The following is a 25,226-nucleotide window of genomic DNA, read 5'->3' as shown; positions in this document are numbered from 1 at the left end:
GTTCATTGAGTTACACCAGGAAATAATCCCCTTTAGTATGGTGCAGATGGGTGGGGAAACAATGATAGAGAAATAGACATTCTTTAAACCAAGTGGTTCCCTGGGCCTATACTGCTGACAACATCTAAATCCCTGTGACCTATAGTGGCCATCCACTGGAACGATTATGGAGATCAAAGCCTGATCATCAGAACAATAGATGGAGAGTTTAATAAATTCATGATTTTGCATTATTTAGATCTGAAACCCCATTATATTGAAACAATCACTCATGTCTTAATATTCAAAAAAGTGTACCTAATGATGTCACAGGTTGATAAATTCTCACAAGGTAAACACAATCTCGAATCAATATCCAAGAGAATAATAGAATTCAAAGCTAATTTCTCCACATCCTCACCAACATTTGTTATCTTTTGTTATTTTAATAATATAATCTAGATGCTAACTCTTAAATAAGCAAATGCTTCTAGGGAAGTAACGGGGTCAAATATAGGGCTTGTCACTAAGGTTTTTCCCTCCCCTTACTGTGTCACAGAGTCACATCCTTTGAAGGTTTTGATAGCTTTCTGATGCTTTCACAGTAATTTTAACATTTTTTAAATGTTTATAATTTTCGAGGGTAGAAATAATACAAAATATTCCAGGCTTATTTCCAAAAGCAGAATTTACCTTTATAGATGAAAAAAAAAATGTGTTTATTCTGTCACTTTGGTCAACGTGGTCAAAGCAGTTTAGAATCTGTAATCAATGGGAAGAAATTTTGTATAGTATTTCCTATCCGGATTAATAAAATAAAAACTAGAGATTTTTAATATAAAAATGACCTATGAAAAAAAAAGAAAACTTTTGGAGATAGGAATTTTTCTACTCCCAAAACTAAAATAGTCTCTAAAGTCAGTATCTCCCATTTAACTTTGGACAAAGAGAAAAATGACATATTTAGTTAGTTATGAGTTGACTTTTGCTCCCCTGAAATTATATGTTGAGTCCAAATCCTCGTTACCTATGAATATTACAGTATTTGGAATAAGATTTTCCAGATGGAATTAACTAAAGATAAAGTTATGAGGGCGGGCTTTCATCCAGTGTGACTGCTGTGCTTATAAGGAGAAGAAAATTCCAAGTGAGGTTACAGATGCTCCTGGAAGACACGCATGTGAAGACAGAGGCAGAGATCAGAGTTATGCTGCTATAAACCAAGGAACACTTCAGGCCACCAGAAGCCGGAAGAGGTGAGGAAAGAACTGCCCTTGGAGGCTCTGGAAGCAGCATGGTCCTGCCCACCTCTTCCTTTTGGACTTCCAGTATCCAGAACTGTGAGCAAAAAATGTTTATTGTTCTAAGCCAGCAAGTTGTAGTACTCTATATGGCAACCCTAGAAAATGAATGCACAACTGCTCTCCAGGACTGTTTAATATATATTTGAGAGCATGCAATGGAAGTTGTAAATTCACTTAAAATTATACATTGCATGGATTTGAAAAAAAAAAAAAGATATACAAAAAGCAGAGCTGAAACAAATACATTGGTGAATATTTCAGACTTGAAATCCTGAATTTTGCACAATGGCAATGAAGAATTAAAAAGAAGCTAATATAAATTACTATGTTAAAGAATTTTTAAAAAATTTAAATAGATTCAGGAAAATACATAAATCTCACACCCACATTTGCCTAAGAACTTTTTCAGTCATGCTGTAGGTAGACTAGTCTATTAATTATGGTTTGTTTAGCCTAAAGTGTGTGTTTAGGTTAATAGTTTAGAACTTGCATATGGTTTTTCCCAGCATGTTGATTCTGTCATTTTAGTGGTTTTCTCTATATTTTCATTTGTCATTGCTTCCATTGAGCCAGATGGGCCACATTGACAATTGTGGTCAGGATTTTGGTGTCCAGAAGACACAAGTCACTCCAGCAGCAGCCTCACAGAATAGAGCCAGAATAAGTATTCTAACTGTACTGATATGTTGAAACACTGAGCTCCTTGGAATAGGGTAGAGTTCAAAAATAAACAAACGCATTAATAAATTTTTAGACTCCTTTACAGAAAGTTGGGGTCATGCAGCCATTTGCACATTTTCAAAACATCTAATCTATTCTGCTTTGCTCTTCTGAATAAATTCAGAAGAAAGGAAATTCTGCAAAGTAGATACCTTTCACAGGTAAAAGACACATTCGGATTTCAATATTAAAAATACCATTTGCAGGGTGTCAGGTTTTTTGAGGAGAGGCTATTTTATTTTTATTTTCTTTTTCTTCCTTCTTTTCTTTCTATTTATTTTATTTAATATCATTCCTTCTTTTCTTTTCATCTTCCATATATTTTTTCCAAGGGCATTTTAGTTGAACAAGACTCCCTTCATTTAGTCTTTATAAAATATAGTGAGCTTTTAGCAGATAATTATTTTAAGTTGACCACAACCAACAAAAAATAAAATGTCTTTATAAAGAATCAGATAAATTCTTTTCATACCATGAGGTTCTCAAACAATAATATTATATATGTAAATCTATGATAATTTTAATCACATGATTTTACTGATATGGCCTCAACCTTCTCTTACTTGATAATGTTAAGATATACATTTTCTTATTTTATTTAGCTTCTAATGCTCTGTTTAATGGAAAAAAAAGAATGCAGTGATAATCTTAAGTAATAATAATGCTGCAATTATTACTATTAAAGAAGCTGGAGATTAGAAGATGGAATTTTTGACATGAGAGTTAAATTATAAAAATAACAACATATCACAGTACTGATGCTTCCATATTTCCATCACCTGAAAGCAGCCCTTAAGCCACCAGAAACTGAATGACCTTCCTATAGAATATGACTAAATAAAAAGGATACATCAATACACTGATTGGTCATCCCAAGAAATCACAAGAAAAGAGTGTAGATCATGAAAGCAAATCATGATGATTTTCATTTAACATGTCAGAGGAGATGAAGCCCACCTATAATTTTATCTTTACTCTTATGGGAAGAAAGGATGTTTTAGTGAAATTTTTTTTAGTATTTGTGGTCCAATAAGAGGAGCCATTACTGTTTTAAGAAAGATGCATCATGATATCTTTGATTTCATTAAGCAACAAATTCACATCATTGACCTTATTCTTCTTATTCTAACTTGATGCTTGGTGTGAAACATCCCAATTTGCCTCCCATATCAAGCTTGGCTTTAGAAGAAAGAATATAACGAGCAGGCTGTCAAGAGTATTCTAGGCGTGGTCACAATTTTTCCTCCCATAGAAATTTTTACAAATACTAATAAACACCACATTTAGAGTCTGAATGTCCATACAAAAATCACAATATAAAATTTTTTAAATAATCTAGACTAAAAAATGGATGCAAGTTTCTTGCAATAGTAAGAATTTAATGAATACTAAAAGAAATTACTGGTGATCTAAAGTATTTGATATTGTCCTTATTTCACCAAGTGCAAAAATGATGTCTGGGGAAAATAAGTTATTCTTTGTATGGAGAGAAAAGATGGAAATGACATATTTGAGCATAATTATCTATCAGACAATATGCTAGGCATTCCACACATATTTTTGCATATAAATCTCACTTCACCCTAGGTATTGATACCTTTTTTTAATAGATTAAACATAAAATAACTGAAACTTGAGGATATTGAAGAATTCACAAGTGTAGTAATTACAGATCCAGGTACAAAAGAAAAAAAAAAAAAAGCCAGCCTGACTGTAAAGCCCACATGCTTTCTATCATATCTCACTTCTTGCTGTATTAAAGCTGTGATCTGCAAAACATGGTATGCATATCCTAAGGGATGCATTAAAACTCTCCAAGTGGTGGGTGGGCATAGATAATTTGGAGAATGTTCTATTTTTTTCTCTAAAATTGAGAATACACCCATGTTTCTGATATCTCGCTGGTTCTCCTATCCTGATTTCTGTTTCACAATAGCCTTTCTCCAAACTTATAAAAGTATGATTCTTACTAACCTCAAACCTTACCAATGTTCATTGCCTTAGAGTTGTCAAGTCTCTGGTATTCAAGCAGTTCAAAAAGAGGTATTGAGGATTTTTCCATTAATCAAAGCACCATAAACCCACAATATGCCTTGGGTCTTTCCTGTCTTATAAATATTTCTGTTACTTGTAAAAAATATCAGCAGAGATTGAAATGTTTTTCATAAATTATAATGCCATGAATTCACATATATCATACACTGGGCAATGGAAGTGAGAATTTTTCCTAGTTATTAAAAAATCAAATAAATAAATGGTTTGGTTTCATAGGGAAAGCTTGTAAAAACTAACTAAACATATTAAAGACAGTAATAATCTGAGACCAAATCACAGAAGGCTATTGACCTATGTATGTAGCTTAGATTCTGGATATTCAAATTTTCTGAAATTCAGCTTAGAAACATGTCTTTTCCTCAGGATGCACTCTGCATTTGGGTCTTCCTCATTGAGAATGGAGGAACCCTTCTCTTATTCTTCCACATTTTAGACTTCTTCATGTAATAAGAGTAAAGCCTTTTACTAAGGGTATTGCATTGACGAATGAGACTGAAGTAAATATTAGTTGATATTCCAAATATTTTTTAATGTTTCCAGTTAAATGAAGTAAAAAAAAAGTAAAAGAATAATGAGTATAATTAGCAATCATTAGTTTAGCCTGAGTAAAGTTTTCTTTTTTTGGTATACGTTATGGAAATTAAGAAAGTTAATTTCCGGGGGAACAATATTTTTGTAAAGTGGTGTTTTCAATAAAAATAAAAGGGGATGAAATTAAGAGTTCTGATAGTTTGCATCTATTTGTAATGAATTTTGTTATACATTATTTATGTGAACAAATTTTTTTGCTTTTCATTTATGAAAAGTGAAACAAAAATATAATTGATGATGTATACTTTCTAACATGAGGGACAAATAATAATCATCCAGAAACACAAGGATTACTTAGAGAAAAAAATAATCCATTTCATTAAGAAATGCACTACTAAAAAATGTTGCTTTTAATGCTCTATAATTATTTAATATAATTTGTAAGATGTGTTGCTATAATCAATTTTGTGCTAATGATACGATCCAAATTTTTAAAAAGTTTACAGACTTATAGTGACAAATTTTTAAACATCATCTCTCTCACTTTATTGTGCATATATATGTAGTATATGTATGTATAATTATTACACAGAGCAATATAACACTGTGATTAATAAAAGACTTTCAAGCACAAAACTAGATTAGAATAAAATTATGGGTAGGATGTGGAATGAAAAAAAATTATTTTGAGGAGAAAAAGAAGAGATTTAAATGCCCGATACTTGAAAACTTTTTTCATATATGCATATATTTAAAAATTGGATATAGGGCCTTTAAGTTGGTAATTAAGGTTGCAAGAAATCATAGGAATGTGGCCCTAACCCGGTATGAACAGTGTCAAGAAGAAAGAGAGAGACACCAGGAATGAGCACGCCCAGAGTAAAGTCCACCTGAGGACATAGCGGAAGGCTGTAACCTGCAAGCCTCAGGAGAAACCAACCCTGACAACACCTTCATCTTGGATTTACTGATTTTAAGTTTCCCGATATTTATTGTGACCATCATGCTGACAGTCACTCAAGTCATAAGAGGAAGAACCAAAACCCAAAGAAAGTCATTTCTCAATAATTCAAAACATTAGTTCTAGTGAATATTTAGCAATCACATAAGCACTTGTTGAGGTATATGTTTTCTCCTCTTATTAGCCTGCAAAGCTGGGCTCTTACAAGCTTGTCTATAAGGGTTTTGTACCTTGCCCCAAGTTACACAGTTATTAAATGGCAAAGCCAAGATTTAAACTTGAGCAGAGAGATTTTTAACTACTTCATTACAACTGCTTCAAATATTAGCATATGTAATTTATATTCTTCCTTTTAAGTAAAAAAAAATTATGGTATGTCTAGAGTTAACCTTCTGGTTAATTTTTTTATTCTTTCTTTCTTTCTTTTAAAAAATAATTCCCAGAACATTCGAATGCAAAAATATCAGCTTAAAAGTTTTGAAATACAAATAAAATCATTTTTCTATTTGTACTTTTTATGATTTTAATATTATTCCTCAAGACCTGAATATTCTTCTGAAAAACCGACCAGGTATCATTGCAGATTTTCACATTCATAATGTTTTATATTCATAATGTTGTAAAATTATTGGAAATATGAACCATAAATGTGTAAAATGCCAACATTCCATTAAATGACTAAGACCTACTTTTAAGCCTCATTCAGGGTAAAAAAAAAAAAAAATCGAATGTGAATAATGGACCTGGTAATTAAAAACCTCTACTGTGTCTAATTTTTAAACACCTAGAAGTAAACAATTTTCTAATTCAACATTAATGCTAACAAGAGGTAGCACAAACTTGTTTACCTTAGACAGTCTAACTTCCTGAAGAAAAAAGGCTTTAGCATTTTTTAGTACCAGAAGGCCAGGGAGACAAGTTACAAATTCTCATAAAGGATAATCAACCATGTTACTGTCTTGGCTCTAGTCTAACTATAATCGTCCTTCTCTATTCATTTAAAAAACAAAGGAGGGACTAGAATTTGCAATACAAAATCAAATATAATTTGATGTCAGTGAACTAACTAATTACAGTATTTACTATTTCAAGTTGCATTTTACCACCATGGTCTGGCGGGGCTTAATTGAATCTTCGTAAGTGAGATGGGCTCAGAGTCTGAAACCCTACCAACACAAAGGTCAGCCAGGGGCCACGCCTACTTGTTTTCTGCCGTACTTAAGTACTAAGAAAGTCAGTGCACAAACAAAGTTATGAAAACAACAAGGATTTGAAGTGGCATTTTGGTAAAACAGTTACTTTAGTATTGTTCATCATGTTACTTATTGGCTAAAAGCCTTCTCCATAATATCCTCTTTTCAATAAATATGACTAATCACATCTACTTTCCCACCCTGTTCACAGCCCTGCTAAGAGATGACAACTGTACCATGCTCTTTATGATCTAAGCCCAGATCAGCCTCATTGTCAACAGTGAAAGACTGAGACACCATGGGCTAGTTGTTAAGGTGAGAACAGAATTAGTGAAAAAAGAAGCCAGAGGTGTGCTTCTACAATCTGAAACATTCCAAGAATTTTGTTTATTTATATGCTTGTTATCTTGTTTGTTTTTGGATTATGTACCTATGATTTAGGGGCCATCGATAGCTTCTCCTGGCTTGCAGAGAGTCTAACCTCCCTGATGTCAATTTAAGCTTATATTCATATGCCCACTTAAATACAATAAAAGTAAAGTCTAAACTTCACTAAAATACATTCTGAAGTTATTTTATTAGGTTAAAATATATGTATTCAAATATGTATCTGTGATTATTCTACTTCTGTCCTAACAGGACAGTCATGTGCTTGGGGCCTACAGGAATCATCTAGGCCATGTGGTCCCTGGGACAGGCTAGGCTTGGGGAGTTAGGTGAAGTTGAAGGCTGGCAAAGCCCAACATTTTCCATGTGTAGTAATGTATGCCAGTAGTAATTCTTGGCTTCAGAGTCCTCCCTGCTTCCCTATAGGAAACTATTGTGCAGCTATCTTTAGGAACAGCTTGTTTCTGGGAGATTAATAGCACCAAATAAATTTCTCTGTAAACTGGACCAAGTAACTAATAGATGGAGGTAAGGAGCAGGAGTACTAAAAGCTCCTTATAGCAGAAATCTTCAAAGTACAACTTTTCTTTTTGGTACAGACAGTCCCCAACTTACAATGGTGCAACTTAAGATTTCTGACTTTACAATGGTGTAAAAGTGATAGGCATTCAGTAGAAACTGTACTTCTTAGAAGTCATATAAGTTTCAAATAAGCCAGTTGTCTCTTTGCAATCAATGTAAGGCTTGTTAACTTGAGTTTATAAAGACAAAAACACATATGCAATTTGGGAACAGTTGATTCCACGATGACTACTAAGCAGCATATTACAATGCACTTAAGTATAATAATATAATTTCATTTGGAAAGAGTCAGAAAAGAGTTTTTGTATTTTCCTTCTCTAAAACTGAGTGAAAATTCTAATCTAAATGTCATTGAAACAATCGTCTCTGGGTTGGTATTTTTCCAGATTTATTTTCTTAAGTTGTACAATATTTTTGTTCCTTCTGTGGGCAAATGGGTCTACTGACTTTATGTAGTGTTACATGGGGGTGTTTACTCTCCCATAATTTGAGACACCTTCAGAATTAGGGTCAAATGCAACAAGAGGTTCTTTCTCGGAAAGCAGCTTTGGTGACCTTATATCCTCTGCATGACATTAAGCATTTCTTCTGGCGACAGCAACTCATGGTGTTTTGGTTTAACCATTCTACGGCTATTCAAAACATTAGAAAAAGAAGAAGGAAGCCACTGATTTAACAGTCTGGGAATGTGTCTCAAAAGATGGCATTTGACATTATTGAAAGAAATTTGGATTTACATAGCAATATATAAGCAGTTACTGAGATGCCAATTTCTTAGCCAATGCCATATTCTTTCTTACCCTGTTGTCTTCCAACATTTTTTCTTTCTCAAGCAGGCTAACAATTAACTGAACTAGTTGGCAAAGATCTGTACTTGAGGGCAATAACTTTGAATTCTGAAATAACTTTCCTGAGGTATAGAAAAACATGTCATAGTACTTAACTTGTCTCATGATCAAAATTTTAATTCAAATTCTGTAGACCACTTTTTGAAATAGCAATTTCACAATGTACTTTTTTTTTTCCTTAATAATTTCCCAAAGGAAAATAGCTCATTAGATGGTGGAAAAGGAGCTGAAGAACTAGAAGCAGCATAAATAGGTTGTGTAGATAAAGTTGAGTAGGAAGATAGACAGATATATAAAAAAGTATTTGACTTATCACAAGGTTAGAGATGTTTGAGACTCTTTTGGAGTTAGAATTATGAGAACTCGGCATACCATAAGGAAGCTGACTTTTGAGCATTTGTTGCTTTTTCTCCTGTTTTATAAAGTGAAAATAGAGTACAAGGAAGCAGAAGTTTTTCTTGAAAGACTTCACTGCTTTGATATAGAAAAAACTCTGGACAATAAAAAGAAAGAAAGAGAGGTTGTTTCTTTTGTTCAACAGTGTCTGCTTATCCATGGTATCTCAAGTTTCCTGATCAAGGAGAAGCTAAGAATGGGCAATGTTGATCAAAATTTCTAACCAATGTTGAATTGAAAATACTCATAATACTCATAAAACAAAATAACCTTTTTTTTTTTTTTTTTTTTTTTTTTTTACAAAAAGAGAAGACAGGGAGTTCCCCCATGAATTTTTTTTTGGGGGGGGAAATAAGATGGGGGTGAGGATAATGAAGCCTTATTAAGCCTGTACTTCCATTCACTCTCAATAGAGCATTCTCTCATACATCAACAGAAACAGAAGACCATCCGGGCCAAGATAAAAATATATGAAGCAATACCTTGTAGTTAATATAAGAATTTTTTACATGCAAAAAAGTTTAATGACTATATACAAAGACTTAGGTCTAATTATCTGATACGAAACCCTATTTGATTACAAATTGTAGGGTAGTAAGATAACCTCAGCAACAAAAATCAAGGAATCTAGTCAGAGCTCAAATCTTTGTTGATCCTCAAGAAGGGAGAGTCATTTTTATTCTTTTAGGCTGGAGAATTGGGCATAATCTTGCCTTCATTGATACAAGAAGGGTTTATTATTTATTTTGCTCTACTTAGCATCCATGAAAGGCCACTCTGAGATAAGATAGAATTGGAAAGTTACAGAATAGTGGAATCTTTGAGTTCCTGGAAAAATACACCATGGTTACAATTTTTCACTTTATCCCATCCACTATCCTGCTTAGTGCCTAAAATTCTCCAAAATAAGCATTTGTCTTTTGGGGCTAAGAAAGTTATAATAGACTAAAAAAGCTTAATACATATTACAATTTTAATGTCAGAGTTAATATCCACAGATATAGATATAGACATATGCACTTAAAAATATATATCCTTGGAGGTTGAGGTAATGGAAGAGATGTTTTTTAAGGGTACATACTTGCAATTAGTAGATAAATAAGTCCTGAAGATCTAATACTCGGCATAATAATTGTAGACAATAAAACACTGTAATAAACATTAAACTTCTTAAGAGACTAGATCTTAATTATTGCTACCTTCAAAAGAAATAATAATTTTGCAATGCAACAGAGGTGTCAGCTAATGCTAAATATTGCAATATGTTAATTATATTGCAATATAAATGTACAAAGTCAATATGTTGTACACCTAAACTTACGCAAAGTTATATGCCAATATCTAAATTTAAAAAAATATATATATCCTATAACTAAATTAGTTTATCTCCAAAGTTCCCATCCACAGACTAATAAAAGAAAAATATTGAAATGCCAAGTCTAATTAAATTCGAACTCTTATACGGTAATTAAAATCTCCCCTATATGTTTTATTCAATATCTCTTATTTAAAAATATTATGTGACTTGGATAATAATAAAACATCATCAGTGTTCCCTCTCTCGGTAATTCCTTTTCCCTTTGTCATGTTAATGCCACACAGTTAATACTTGTGTAACGGAAGACATGAAAATAAAATTTTCTTTGAAACTTTTCCTGAGACTTATCCTATAGTTACTAACAATACCAGATAACATTTTAAGTATTCATTAAAGTTAACGTCAATAAATAAATGAACCACAGTGTTTTAAAATCTAAACATTAATAAATGGTTTATATACACACCCACAAAAAGTATGCATATTATGTCTTTATTAAATTTCTCCTTGGCAGAGAAAATCCTTCCAAAGATGAAGGTAAGATTCTACATCCTTGATCCTTTGTATAACCAGAATATTTGAAACTTTCTGGCTAATGGTCTTTTTGTTCCATCTCCTGGACTCAGATTAAATAAAAAGTAGAAAACAGAAAGAAAAATTGGCCCTCGAAACTGAAATATTCTCAAATATGGCCAGGTATCACAAAACTGTTCAAGAGATATTTTAATGTACCATTTGGCTTAATTTCTCAGCCTCCAGCATAACAACCAAGACTTTGTTTCCTTGTCCACCTGGCCCCGTTCTCGCAGATCTATTTCTCCACACCTACAGATGCACCAGCCTGTAACTTATTGAGAGGAATGTTATTTGCAATACAGCTGTAACAAGTCGAGATCCATCTTTGCATGAACAATGCTATAAAATTATATTATGATGTATGCTTCATTAAGCACAGTAGCCATTTTCAAGTGTAAATTCAAAACATTTCCTATTATGAGTTATTAGGCTTCCAAGTTGGGCTCACTTTTAAAAAGTCTTGTAAAGTTTGCATTCAGATCCATGCTGATCTGAATCATCAAGCCCATTAGGAGTTGCAAATTTATTCTGGAAAACCAAGAAAACAGCTTCACTAATGTCATTTCTATTATGCTTGTAATATTGCCTGAACTAGATGTCATGGGACCAATCAGCCTCCACAAGTTTTGGCATTTGTCCTTTCTTCCTGGAATTCATCCGCTCTAAACTGACAAACTAGTCCAAGGAAAATGTACATTTTTAATTTAGTGAAAGTGTTAGTAGCCATCGGCTTTCCCCACATTCAATGTGAACATCGAAACAAAGTTGTAATAACTTTTTTTGAATTCTGGCTTTATAACTTTTCCCCCCAGCTTCAGTGATGATAAAACTCTTTGAAAAAAAAAAAAAAACATGGATTTATTCTTTTGAATTGGCCACAGATTGAAATGCAACATAGCCACAGGGAAAGAATGATTAGGGAAATTATCTTCCTGCCTTACAATCTACAGACTTATGAGAACTCATTTACTTCCATGTTTTTAACTAACTCAATTAATAGAAACATCTCATGTCTAACACAGCTGATATCTCTCTTCTCACCTCTTGGACTGAAGATCCAACTCCCTAATAAAATGTTGACTTTCATAAGGCCTTCAAAATGGAGCTGATCATCTTTCTCCAAATGTTCAGAGAGTCCAGAGTACACACAAAAACAAGGTCTTTATCCAGTTCAAATTCAGAAGGTTCCTTGTCCAAATAATATGGAGGCAAGTGGAAGGGGACAATGGAACATGGCCCAAGGTATAGCATATCCTCATGCTTCCACAAGCCTGGGCACCGGTTTCTATCCACAACACTGAATCTGGTCTGCTGCATCTTCTAAATGGGTACTTTAATCGATCCCAAACCTTGAAACTGGTCTTTAGGGTCTTCAATTTGCCCTTTGTCAGAAGTATCACTCTTCGACATCCCACCACTTGTGACATATGAGCTCAGGCCATGAAGTAAATGTTCTAAGGAAGAAGTTGAACCAACCCCTGAAATGTCTAATCCCTGCCACAAGGGAACTTTTCTTCAGACAGAAATCTGACCATGTCACCCCCAGCTTAAAATGCTTTACTGGTTCTCCACCATCTCCAGGAGAAATCCGATGGCGTACCTTGGTGTAAACTCATTCTGTGATTTGTCTGCTATTTCTGTTCCATGACCTGTTCCAATCTAGCCTTCTCAATCACTCTCTCCCAAGTCAAACTCTTTTTATTTTTATTCCAAACTATGTGTAGTAGTTTGAAAATGTAATACAGATTCATAATCTGTATTTGTATCGTTTCACACATGGTTATCTCTTCTCAGAATCCAGTTCTGATTTTCTCATGGCAGCTTTCTCTTTCCAAAACACTATCTCTTCTAGGAAAACTTGCCTAACTTGTCATAGAAGAAGTTTATTCAATATTTCTCATAGCACTCTATTATTCCTTCTAACACAGTACTTATTATCTTTTACTATAAACTTTTGTATATTTTCATCTCATTAGAGTATTATGAGCAGATAATGTATTTTCTATAAATCTTTCTGTCTCAGGGCATAGTACAGTTGGGACCTGATAAATTGAGTTGATGAATAGATAATTATTAAAACTCATATATTCACAACAATTCTGCTGTCTCTACTGTTGTATATGAGAAAGAGGCCTGGAGGATTTCTGGGAAGAACCGAGGCTATCAGCCTAATTTAGGTATCATCTTTATTTTTTCTTCATTCTTCCATGCCCTTCTATTCCTATGTCACTTTTAGTAGTTATGATCTATCTTTATACAAATATAAAATTTATCTTTTTTTTTTTTTACATTAGTATCTAGTATCTAGCACAGAATTTGGAATGCAATAACCACCCAATAATTCAGCAAATCATGACTGAGCAATATTCTAGGTACTGTGAAGCATGTTCATGATGAGGAAAGTTGAAGGAGAAGAAAGTAAAAGTGATTATCTGTAAAATATTAATTTTATAAATTCCCAACGCCTTTTCTTTTGAAACTGTCTTTCTCATTTTTGACTGCCAACCACTAATATTTTTTCTCCAAATATTCTTTATCCACTCTCCTCACATAATTGGAATCACAACTGCCATATAAAAGTGTCAAAGAATTAATGCATTGAAAATAAAATGTGCAAAAAAAAGGAGTATCTCTTCTCATTGCAAACAAAAATGTTATTAATTTTAAGTAATATTGGAGAGTTGATAATAAATAATTCCAAGTTTTACATGTTCTCTTCACTTGTGATAAAATGAGTATATTTCCAAAAGTCAATCTTAGAGTCATTGAATCATTTTTAATTTTGGAGCAGAGATTTTTGTTTTGCTTATTGTTAAAATAGAAAAATAAAATTATATTTTTGCTTCATTAGTATCACTTGAATAAACCATTCAGAAAGATGACATGATTTTAATGCATCTGCATTTTAATATTCAAGTCTTTCTTCTGTTAGAGAAAAAGAAGTTTTGTTTTTTATTTTCTACACATACATACACAAAATTATTTAATGAAATGAGTATATTGTTTCTGGTCTCCTAATTTAAGTGATGAATCATGAGACCTATCTCTTATTGTATCCTCCATATGCCATGACAAACGTGTAACAGTTTAACTGGGTAGATACAAAGAAATGTGAACTTGGATAACAAGAGACATCACTATATTTAAAATATGAGGAATTTCAAGAATACTAAAACACAAGCCAAGTTTAAATCTCAAATGGAAGAATCCAGAGAGGATTCAAACGTATTCATGTACTAATAACAACCATTCTCTCTCTGTGTTTTTGTTGCTCTCATATTACTAGTTTCAAACTTATATTAGTATTCATTTATCTTTGGAATAAAAACAATATGAAAGAGGGAAATTAGCAGAGAACCCTAAACATCACTATACTCAGTATTTCGGCTTTCTTCTAAGAACAATTTCTTACTAAAAGGCAGGTAACATGAAAGGAAGGGGACAGCTTATAATATAACCTAGAATAGACTCAGCATATGAATTAAGATTCCAAGACACTTCATATGCACAAAAGAGTCATTGGTGGGAGAGTCCTCAATTTTCAAACAACACAATAGCTGCATTTATTGATTCCTTAACTCTTTAGAAAACTATATGTTGTGTGTTTGTATGTGTATTAACTAAAAAAATTATAAAAATTTTAATATTCTTTTGGTTAATAATTAAAACGTCGATTTTCAATAATTTTCTTAGACTATAACAGAATATTCAACTATGGTAGAGGACTTAGAAATGATCCTCCTCTTTGTAGATGACTCAATTATAGTCCAGAAATATACAACGTAATACATCTATTTAATATTAGACATGAATCAAAATTCGGGTTACATGACTTGCAAAGCTGTATGTCACTATATTACCTTCATTTTAATTTAATGAGAACCACAAACAGGTAAATGATTCTTCTGCTTATGCATACAATGTTTGTTCAATCATTTACTAAAGTGTATATAAGCAGCAGGTAGACAATTGTAGATGCGTAAGAAAGCATGGATTACCCATGAGGAAACAGTCCTGGTGAACTTAAAGCATTTATAAAGTTTCCAAAGTTGTCTAATCAAACTTTTTTTTTTTTATCACATATACACCATTCTTCACATCTAGGTTTCTATGTCCTTACTTTCTAGCTCAATAAACTTTTTCTCATCCTTCACATTATGTCCATAAAGTCAATTTTATCCAACAACAAATGGAGAATATATTATAATCATGGACAATAGATAGCACCGTAATATTTTTAACAACACATTTTTTGGAGTGTAGTATACACACAAAAATGTACATAAATTATAAGCATATATAGTCTGATTCTCACAAAGAAATCACACTCATGTAAACAGCACCCTGATGGAGATACTGTTGCATTTTTACACTTGTAAACATATCTTATTTATATTTAACTTTGTGAGTTGAAATGCATTTCATGATCACATCAGAGTGTTCTCGAAGAGCGTTGACAAAGCCCTAAATTGTTTGAATAATCAAGCCAGTATTCAGGTTTTGATTACTAGCTATATTATTCAAAAGCTTTCAGTTGAGCCCAAACAAGGAAAAATGGATTAAAACGTTATGAACCTACTTTTTTCCACATTTCTACTTTATATAATAAATGGCCACATTAAGTAGCTGTGATCCTATCAAGTTTTTATCTAGAAATATTTATTTAGTGCCTGGGTATATGTGGTGCTGTGCTGGTAACTATATTTTTATTGTATACATTGTACTTTTTGATCTCCTTATTAAGATTTTTTTAAACTCTGCAGATCTAAGGTAATGAAAACATCAGCTATTAACTAAAAGTTATTAATTAAATACTGATTGCTTTTTCTGAAGAATCATCACCCAAATTTTTCCTATGTCTAGTATTCAATTAAATTTCTTTCAGTAAGGTCACTTTTCTTTGCCTTTTGAACAACCTTAGGATTTGCTATTAATAACAAGTTGATTAATTCCCTACCTAAGCTAGAGGAAAGATCTTCCCTTGTACCACTCATCTCTTTTACCTGTATTATAAAGTAGTTTTATATATAGAAGTTTTGCAATATTAAGACCATCTCTGTGATTCAGAAGGTAGTCCTGGGTTAGGACAATTAACGTCACATGGGATATGTGTAGAGGAACTAAGAGAAGTTATACACATACATCTCTAGAATATCTTGTTTACATAACAGGTTTTACTTAGAGAGATATCCAAGCTCATTGGCTTGACAAAGAGGAAATGGTCCTTTGTCAGTATTGTCACTTTGTCATAATGCCTTTATTTATTCATTCATTTGTCACATATGTGTCTAGATTGTAGTAGGGTCTTAATTAAGGCTTACTGAAAAAATACTATGGCAAAAAATTATTGTATTACTGTGCTGCTTTGCAGAGAAAGCTGAGCCTTGTTTACCCTCTTCCTCAATGACAACTTTATATAAAAGTATCAAGTTACCCATGGCTTTCTTGATCTGCACATTGAAAGACACTGCTCAACCGCAATGCAACTATATTTCTCCCATATCCTATACACTATCATATTAATTATTGTATTTCCTCATAGGAAAATCTGGATAATAAAGGGTGTTCTCCTATCCTAGGGCTTTGCAGACGTGGAAATATTTCTCCAAAGAACCAATCATATTCTTTAACTGAAAGACTAAAACTTTTCTAATACCATTTCTTTCCCTTTAAAAAAATTTGTCCAACTTTTTTGAGAAACCATTAGTATGCAAAAAACTGCATATAATTTGTTTGTACAATTTGGTGAGTCTGGACTGGACATATTATAAACTTGTGTCACTATCTTTATAATACAGGCAATAAACATGCCCATCACCTACGAAGTTTTCATGCATCCATTTTTTCTTGACATAAGAACACGCAACATGAGATCTACTCTCAACAAATTTTAATTACACAATATGTTTTTATTAACTAGAGGCACTATGTTTATGGTAGGTCTCCAGAACTTACTTCTCTGATGTACCTGTAACTTTTCAACCATTAAATCATTCTCGCTCTCCCAAAGCACTATAAACATCTGTATCAGTGTTAATTCTTATTTCAATTAAGGAGAGAAAAAGAAATATTTAGACACAACCACATCCTACATTTCTTGAAGGTAGATATCATATTCTGCTTATACTCAACAACTCTATGTTTAATGCATTGCCATCTGTTTTTAATAGACTTGCTCAACTTTCAGGTCACCCAAAAGGACTTTGTCATCTGAATCAGTTTCTCCTTCAACAGACTGATCTCAGTACTTTTTTACTTTATGCTAACATCTCTATGAATGTCTATTTCCCTTCACTGATTTCAAGCTCTTACATGGTAGAGATTTCGGCTGATTCATGTAGGAATCCCCTTCTCTATGATGCTTGTTTCTAATAAACATGGATTCATTTGATCGGTGTTAAACATCATCTATATAATTTCACTCCTATACTTTTATCCTAAACTACTGTAGGGAGAAAGACAGAATGATGAACAAGGTAAAGTTAGAAAGAAAAACAAGAGGGAATAGATGTGACGCACAACATAAGATCACACTTTAACATTAAATATATCATTAATTGCATTAAATGTGAGTGAAATATACCATATGAAAGACAAAGATAATCTAGTGTGCTCACTATAAATTCATTCTAATGCTAAGTATAAAGAAAAGTTAAAAGTACAAAGATAATAAAAGATAAAAAATACACTTTGGAAAATGGGAATTATTTAAAACTAAAACAAAATGAAAATACATAAATTTTGGGATATAGCTACAGCAAGATGAAGAACACATGCATGTCATTACTTATATGACAAAGAATAAAGGCAGCAAATCAGCAGGTAGTTATCTCTAGTGATATTTCCTGTATTAAAGAAGCCCAGCTCATTTTTGGCTGCCACAGCCAAAATCAAATTCTAAGTTCCATTTGCTATCTGCTAATTTGAAATCACAGTCTCATCTGGCCTCTTAGGCAAAGCTTCAGATATTAATCAGAAAAAAAAAGAAAAAAAGAGCTATAAGAATAAGAGTCACATGTATTTGAGAATGTATTTGGATGATTCAGAGAATCTAAAAAACTCAGCTAAGTGATGCTGGCCAGAAGTAGCCTGTCTATCTTAAGTTGATAAGACTCAGTCTACCTTGCTTAGCTGACCTTGCCTGAGGGTCCACCTTGCTTTGGGATGCCAGAAATTCTCAAGTTACTTCCCAGTTGCCTCCGGACCTATAGAGAGAGTTATATTCCCACTTGAGATTGAGAGTAGAATGTCAAAGTCTAATTTCAGAGGAGAAAGCTTAACAACTCAACAAATGCAAAATTTTGCTAATTTATATTGGTAAATATATAGAGAAAATCCCTTGGAATATCCTTGAGGGTACCAGACCAAGAATAAAGAATTACCTCTGATCATGCTGAATGCATCAATAACAATGCATTTAATGTAGAAGAATACATGTACCAGTTCAAACTGGCTATTAAGTGTTTTCTAAATGTCAAATGCTATTTCTTATCTGGATTTTAAAAATACAGAATGTGAAGATTTATCTTGAACACACACACATACATGACTCAAATTGGTTACTTGGTTGATTACTGACTTTTGATCTCAAAAGTGCCAAATGCTAAATAAAAAAGAACAGAAAATGGTTATAGGTTATTAGGGAAATAGAGTTGTCGGAGAGTACTTAACATCATTATTCACTGAACTACCACAAACAACCCCTTCCCAGTCTACCAAAGCTATCTGACATAAGCAATATTGAAATTGACATTACTCAGTCTTTATCTTACTTAACCTATCACCTCTTGGTGCCTTTGGGTACTTTTTTTTTTTTAATCATTTCTCTGTAGTTTCTATGATGCAACTTGTGGAAGAGTTTATATGAGAGGTAAAGACAGCCAATAAAGACAATTTTCAAAAAGTTTCATTGTAAATAAGGTTGTGAACAAGGCTAGCAACAAGATGTATCCGTGTGTTCAAGATAAATCTTCAAATTCTGTATTTTTAAAATACAGATAAGAAATAACATTTGACATTTAGAAAACGCTTAATAATTTTGGATTAAATGAACAAAAAATTTAACAGATGTGTACTTTTTTTATTAGTCATAAAGAACCATAATTAGTAAGAACAATTCAATGGCTTTGGATTAGAATTAGGATCTGATTAAAGAAATGCATATAAGTAGCATTATATTCTCCAATCTTCTAAAGTCCCTTCTAATCATAGGGTTAGGTTAATTTCATTCAAGAAGCTCATTTATATTAGTAATTTATAAAAATCAAGATGTCATTTCTAACAGAATTAGAATCCCATCTGAAAAATTCCTCTAATTGTGAAAATTGTATACTTTCTTGATAAAAAAATAAAAATAAAAATGTTTCTTTAAACAAAAAAAGAGCAACTTCATTTCAACAATGTAAAAGGTCACTAAGTCTTTTACAGTTCAAGGTTAAAAGTGAGAATATGTGAGAATATATAAAATATAATTATTTCTCCATCTATGAAGTATTACCATTTAAACTCATTACAAATGTCTTGATATAAATACTATTAAAAACCTAAGGCTAAACTGCACAAAGCAATAACTTGACAATAATGTTTCATTGTTGGAGATTTTAAATTTATGCCATCTTGGGCTTGGGTTAATTATAATTATAATAATTAAAATTCAATTTGTAATATTTAGGCATCAATTTTTTTAAAAGCTAAGATGCAAAGTCAAGAGGCTGGAAGTGGAAATGAATTTACAATGAATAGTTATGTTCCCATCTGGAAATGGCATAAATAAAAACAAATGAATGGAATAGTCTTTCTTATTTGCATATTTAAAGACTAACAAGAAACAGATTGTTTTAAATTATTCCACTTTAATAAATTGTAGAATCTAGGTTTGTATTGTGGAGTCCTCTATTTCACAAGGTCACATCATGAGACATTTTATTCAGATATTGTGCTATTTACTCTTGAGTAAAACCACAATTTGGGAACTCAGTTATAAGTCAATAGAACATTAGTAGTAATTTAAATATATACTTATAAATTGCCATGTGCACGCATCTTTCAAATAACCACACTCGTGTTATTTGATAGATGCACATAAAGATGTTACCAATAATCAGTTGTGTAGGAACTGATTTTTGTTCCAAAACTCTCTCAGACAAAGGGGAATATGTCATTTATACTGTTATTAATTTATTCAATTGAGCAGAAATAGACATTTTTACATGTACATGACAATAACACAACTATGGGTAAAAAGCAAACCAGGTTAGTCTTTGAAAACATGATGGAAAAAATAATCAAATTTACTAATTCTTGGGACCTGATTTAATTATAGAGTCAGCAGAGTAAAAACAGCCATTCTGATAGTTTAACATGAATAAAGTAACATATGCTACTATTTAAAATAATTTATAAATAATAGGTAAAGCACTTAGTGATGATGCAAAAAAAGACAAAAATCTACTTTTCAAGTAATATGTCAAGTTTTTTACAAGTCTCAAGGCTAAATGAATACTGAAAAATATTTATAGAAAATATCACATTGCAAGTTCAACATTTTTGACTAGAGACACTTCTACATTCTCAAACTGTGTTAGAACTACTACAATGATAGAAGAGAAAGAAAGGAATGAGAAGATGAAGGAAACCTATAAATGTCTAGGAAAAATAGTGACATCATGTTCATGAATGAACACTTGTAATTAAATAATCAAATGTCTAATGGGTACATAAAATACTCTGTACTTGTTACAAGCTGAGGAACACCTACATGATTAATAATTATAAAGTTGACTTTAACTGGGCAATTATTATGTAACTGGCAATAAGCAAAGTTTCTCATGTCTATTTTCACAATCAATCCTCACAACAGTTGGACGAGAAAGTTATTAGCTAATTTTCATTTACAGATATTGAAATGTTAAGCAACTTTCTCTAGATCAAATAGCCAGTTAAATAAAGGGATCAGGATTTGAACTCAGTATTCTGACTCTGAAGCCAGACACACAGCTATTCACTAACCTTCGCTGAGATTGAATGAGAGAGTTTATATACTGCTGAAGAGGAAAAAAATCAATTTATAAAACAGTTAATATAGTATGAATTCATGCTCTTGAAACAAAATAAGAGTGGTAGGTATATGCATATTCATTCTGGAAATCTGATGAAGAACCTAAATTTTAAATTTTATTTCATTTTAATCAAGTTCATTAATTTTCAATAGCTACACATGGTTTGCACCTAACAGTGCAGAACACAGTTCTAAAGAGTAATGACGATGTTTTCTGTAATAAACCAAAGTTCTGCTCAGAAAAAAATTCATAACCTTAAATGCATACATTACTAAGAAAAAATAAAAATAAATAATATACTATATTTAACTCAAGGAGAGAAAAAAATCACAAAAATAATTTATAGAAGAGATTAATTAGAACAAAAACTAAAATTGATAAAATGGGAAATCAAGCAATATAGAACTAAGCAACAAAGATAAGAATTACTTATCTGATTTAAGAGAAAGTAGTAAAAGAAATGAAGGACTAGGAAACCTGTGAAATGTGGAGAAACCACAAAAATTATTAACAAGAATAAAAGTAAATATTAATGTAGGTAAGAGTATTTTATTTAAGTTGCAAATACATTGGGAATACTGAATGAAATAGTTGATTTCCTAATAAACTACAAATTTTTAATACAGAAATATTAACCAAATCTAAATATATCGTAGATCTAAGAGAAACCGAGAAATTGCCAGAAACATTCTTTTCTCTCACCCCACATTCCAACACATATAAAAGAAAGAGGCTCAGTAAAATTTCATAGCTACATTAAATAAAAACATTAATGGAACAAAATTCACTGCTATGCTATGTAATAAAATAGTGAAAGCTTCTAAATTCTTATTAAATATTACATAAAATAATTAATTTGGGGATAAATTTATCTATTCAAATATAGCCATCCTAATTCTCTGTACATTAATATTTTACTTTTATCAATATCATGATAGCTAATTCTCAAATTTTTATATTCTACATAGGGATTTGATTATTTTTATATATTTTTCTATGTATAGTTTTCATTGATTTATTTTTTTAAAAATTATATTAATTTAAAAAATATATATATTTGTTCCTTTTGAAAGCTGTGGTGAAAACAGTCAAACCTGGAACAGAAATAAAATTATATCACATTTCAGTAGAACAGGAAATGACCAGTTCACACTGGAAAGTAGTTTGTAAGCAAAGGCTCCATTACTTTGACACCACAGGAGAGTCTGTATATCACATTAAACCTCAGAGCAGCACTCAGTCTGGGGTCTATGGAGCATACCTTTTTATATAATTGGAGAAACAACTGGAGGGTATCACATGTGTCAGTGGAGTGTTGCAAGTTGCAGTAGAAACCATTTCTTGGTTAAATTAAGAGGAGAGAATTTGGTTAGCTGTGTAGCTTTCTGGAAAATGTTGTGGTTTGCAGGCTAGTTTTGCAATCGGCTTGGTTAGCAAATTTGGAATATTTGTATTTTTTTACTATAAAGGGAAGGAAATTTAATATTTGAAATGTTTTTAAAATAGTTATGACAGCTAAAATGACTTTTCCCAACAGTAATGGTGATAGGACCTGTTCTTTTCTAATTCTTATTTGTAAAAGGATATCCTGTGTTGCTCTGTGAATGAATAGAGACCACAGAAATAGACAATATATTTTATTTTACTAAAAAATAACTAATCTCATTTTAAATATATTATTGAAAAAACATGAATTTTATAAAATGCACTTTTAACATATATTAAAATTATATATATATGTTTGTATAAACATTTTATTTATATTAACTATGCAAATTTTTATTTTTTTATGTTATAGAGATTATGTTATTAAAAAATTTATTTACCTTGACTAAATCCTTGCATTTGCCAGATTATTATTTAATGAACCTCTAAGATTGATAAACCAATCATTTAGACCATCCTTAAGCTGGTATTATATTGATTAAGAGTTCGTTTTCTGAATTCATATTTTCCAAGTTGGTATTCTAGGTCCTTCCCTTAATAGCCATATAAATTTAATCAAGTTACTTATCTTCACGATACCACAATTTCTTTAAAATAATAAAGTGGGTACTATAATAATATCCCACATATTTATATAAGTATTTAAAATGAAAAAATATAAAAGACTTTAAAAAGATGCTTGAAATAGAATAAATTCTCAAAATTAAGCCATTAGTTTTACATCTATTTTTTATAAATTATAGTTTTATAGATTATATATTCTTATATTATCAATTTAGGTAATCAGGATTATGTTTTCATCATTTGTAATTAAAACTTTATTTCTGTTGAATCTTATTGGTATATAAAATAAAATATGAACTAAATTTATAGAAGTTAGTTTTCATAAGAGATTAAGGCATATTTCTTTAGCTAAAAGAGTGTGAGCTGAGCAATGTGAGACAGGCAGCAATGACTACACATCCCATTGTCTTCTAACTCAGTCTTTAAGAGTCCTAAGGTAATAGAGGTACAATAATCCATTAAAACAAAACAAAACAAAACAAAACAAAACTAAGCATTGCAGCAAGAGAGCCAGTGATTCATCAGGGTTCCCTCTGATAAAAGACAGGTCTTCAAAATATGCACATGTGCATACATACATGTATGCATGTATGCGAGCACACATACATGTGTACACATGCAAAGACTGTTGCAAACATTGGGTAGCATAAGCAGTGATGAGTCTCTTTGGTTGACCCAAGTAGTAGTGACATGTTCAGGGGCGTGAAAGACCGCGTTTTTGTGCCACTCCAAATTCCATCTGTTGAATCCCTAGCCCCCCAGTGAGATTGTATTAGGAGATATACAGCCTTTGGGAGGTAATTAGGTCATGAGAGTGGGGTTCCCTTGATGGAATTAGTGTTCTTAGAAGAACAGAAATAGAGCTATAATCCCCTCCTTCTCTACCATGTGAGGATACAATGAGAAGGCAGCTTTCTGTAAGCAGGAAGAGGGCCTTCACAAGAACTCAACGCACCAGCACCCTGAACTTGAACTTCCTGCCTCCAGAAATGTTTAAATCCCCAGTCTATGGTAATTTATCATAAAAGCTTAAGATTACTAAAATAAGAGGGCAGAGTTTTATCTGAGTTTGGCTGCAATGAACAAAAGTAGTAGATAAACAAGGGAGTGCATGTGAAGGCAGAGAAGAAGCATGTTAACCTAAAGATTCAGTCAGATAATCCTGGAATTATTGGAAAGAATTTAGAGGAGGGATATTTCACTATCAAAACTAGGATGTACATCTACATGTAAATATACTTGTCTGCTAGTTTTGAACTGGACTAATCCTTCACTTGCATGGTCATCCTGATAGCCAATACAGGCTGGCCTGGGAACTAAAGGTCTATTTGGCAATTTTTAGTTGGTCTATCCCTTGGGTCTTAAGAACTACATTTATCCTTGTCTATCGACTGTGATTCCCATGGTTTGTCCCAGAGCACAGTCATAAGACTGCAAACTAGACTAACATCTCTAGAGCCTTTCCTTCATAACAGATGGGTGGCGAGGGAGTGAAAATTCATCACTCTCTCAGGCTCGATGAATTAAAGAGCATGAAGAGTCTTCTCCAACTTTGCTTCAAAAAATGTTCAGATACACTCTGTGAACTGCTGTTTTAATTACAGACAACAGCAGAAAATTCAGCATTGAATTTTTCCTCAATTCCTAGATAAAGAGGAAAATGTACATATACCTGCATACATATCTGTGCATGCGCATGCACACACACACACACACACGCACACACACAAACACACGGGGATTAAATTTTTCTCTTTGCTAGTATTTTCCAATAATACCTAGCAAGATGTTGGACTACCACAGGCATCTAGTATACAATTATAAAGTGTTTGACATACAAAATACCCAAGGGAGGCACCATGATCCAACAAACTACTCTACATTCTTGAATGATTATGACTCCTTAAAAAGTCCAGTGCCTTTGAAATATGACCAAAGATAAAACAACATGTGGAAGAAATCTTCCACTTTCAACACAATGGCAATAAAATATAAAATAATCAATGGATTTGTCCCAAAGCTGAAAATATAAATCACCTGGTCCACTCATTTTTTTCACTACACAATGCAAAGTTATTTTTTTGGTTAAATGCAGTTGTTACCCTATCACCTGCTCAAATCAATATCAACTGTATGGTTGAGCATCCTCTGGCTAAAATTAAATATCAAAGATGATAAAAGCAAGAGAGAGAGAATCATTTTTGTTTCCTTGACTTTTCGTTTAGTTTATGAATAACGGCTAAGACATTGGGATTTTCTTGAAGGCTTCAGATCTGATACTTGTTAAGTGCAGTTTATGATCTTATAC

Source organism: Rousettus aegyptiacus, unplaced genomic scaffold (assembly GCF_014176215.1).
Source record: "Rousettus aegyptiacus isolate mRouAeg1 unplaced genomic scaffold, mRouAeg1.p scaffold_m13_p_3, whole genome shotgun sequence".
NCBI classification, from domain to species: Eukaryota; Metazoa; Chordata; class Mammalia; order Chiroptera; family Pteropodidae; genus Rousettus; species Rousettus aegyptiacus.
This window is presented reverse-complemented; position numbering follows the sequence as displayed.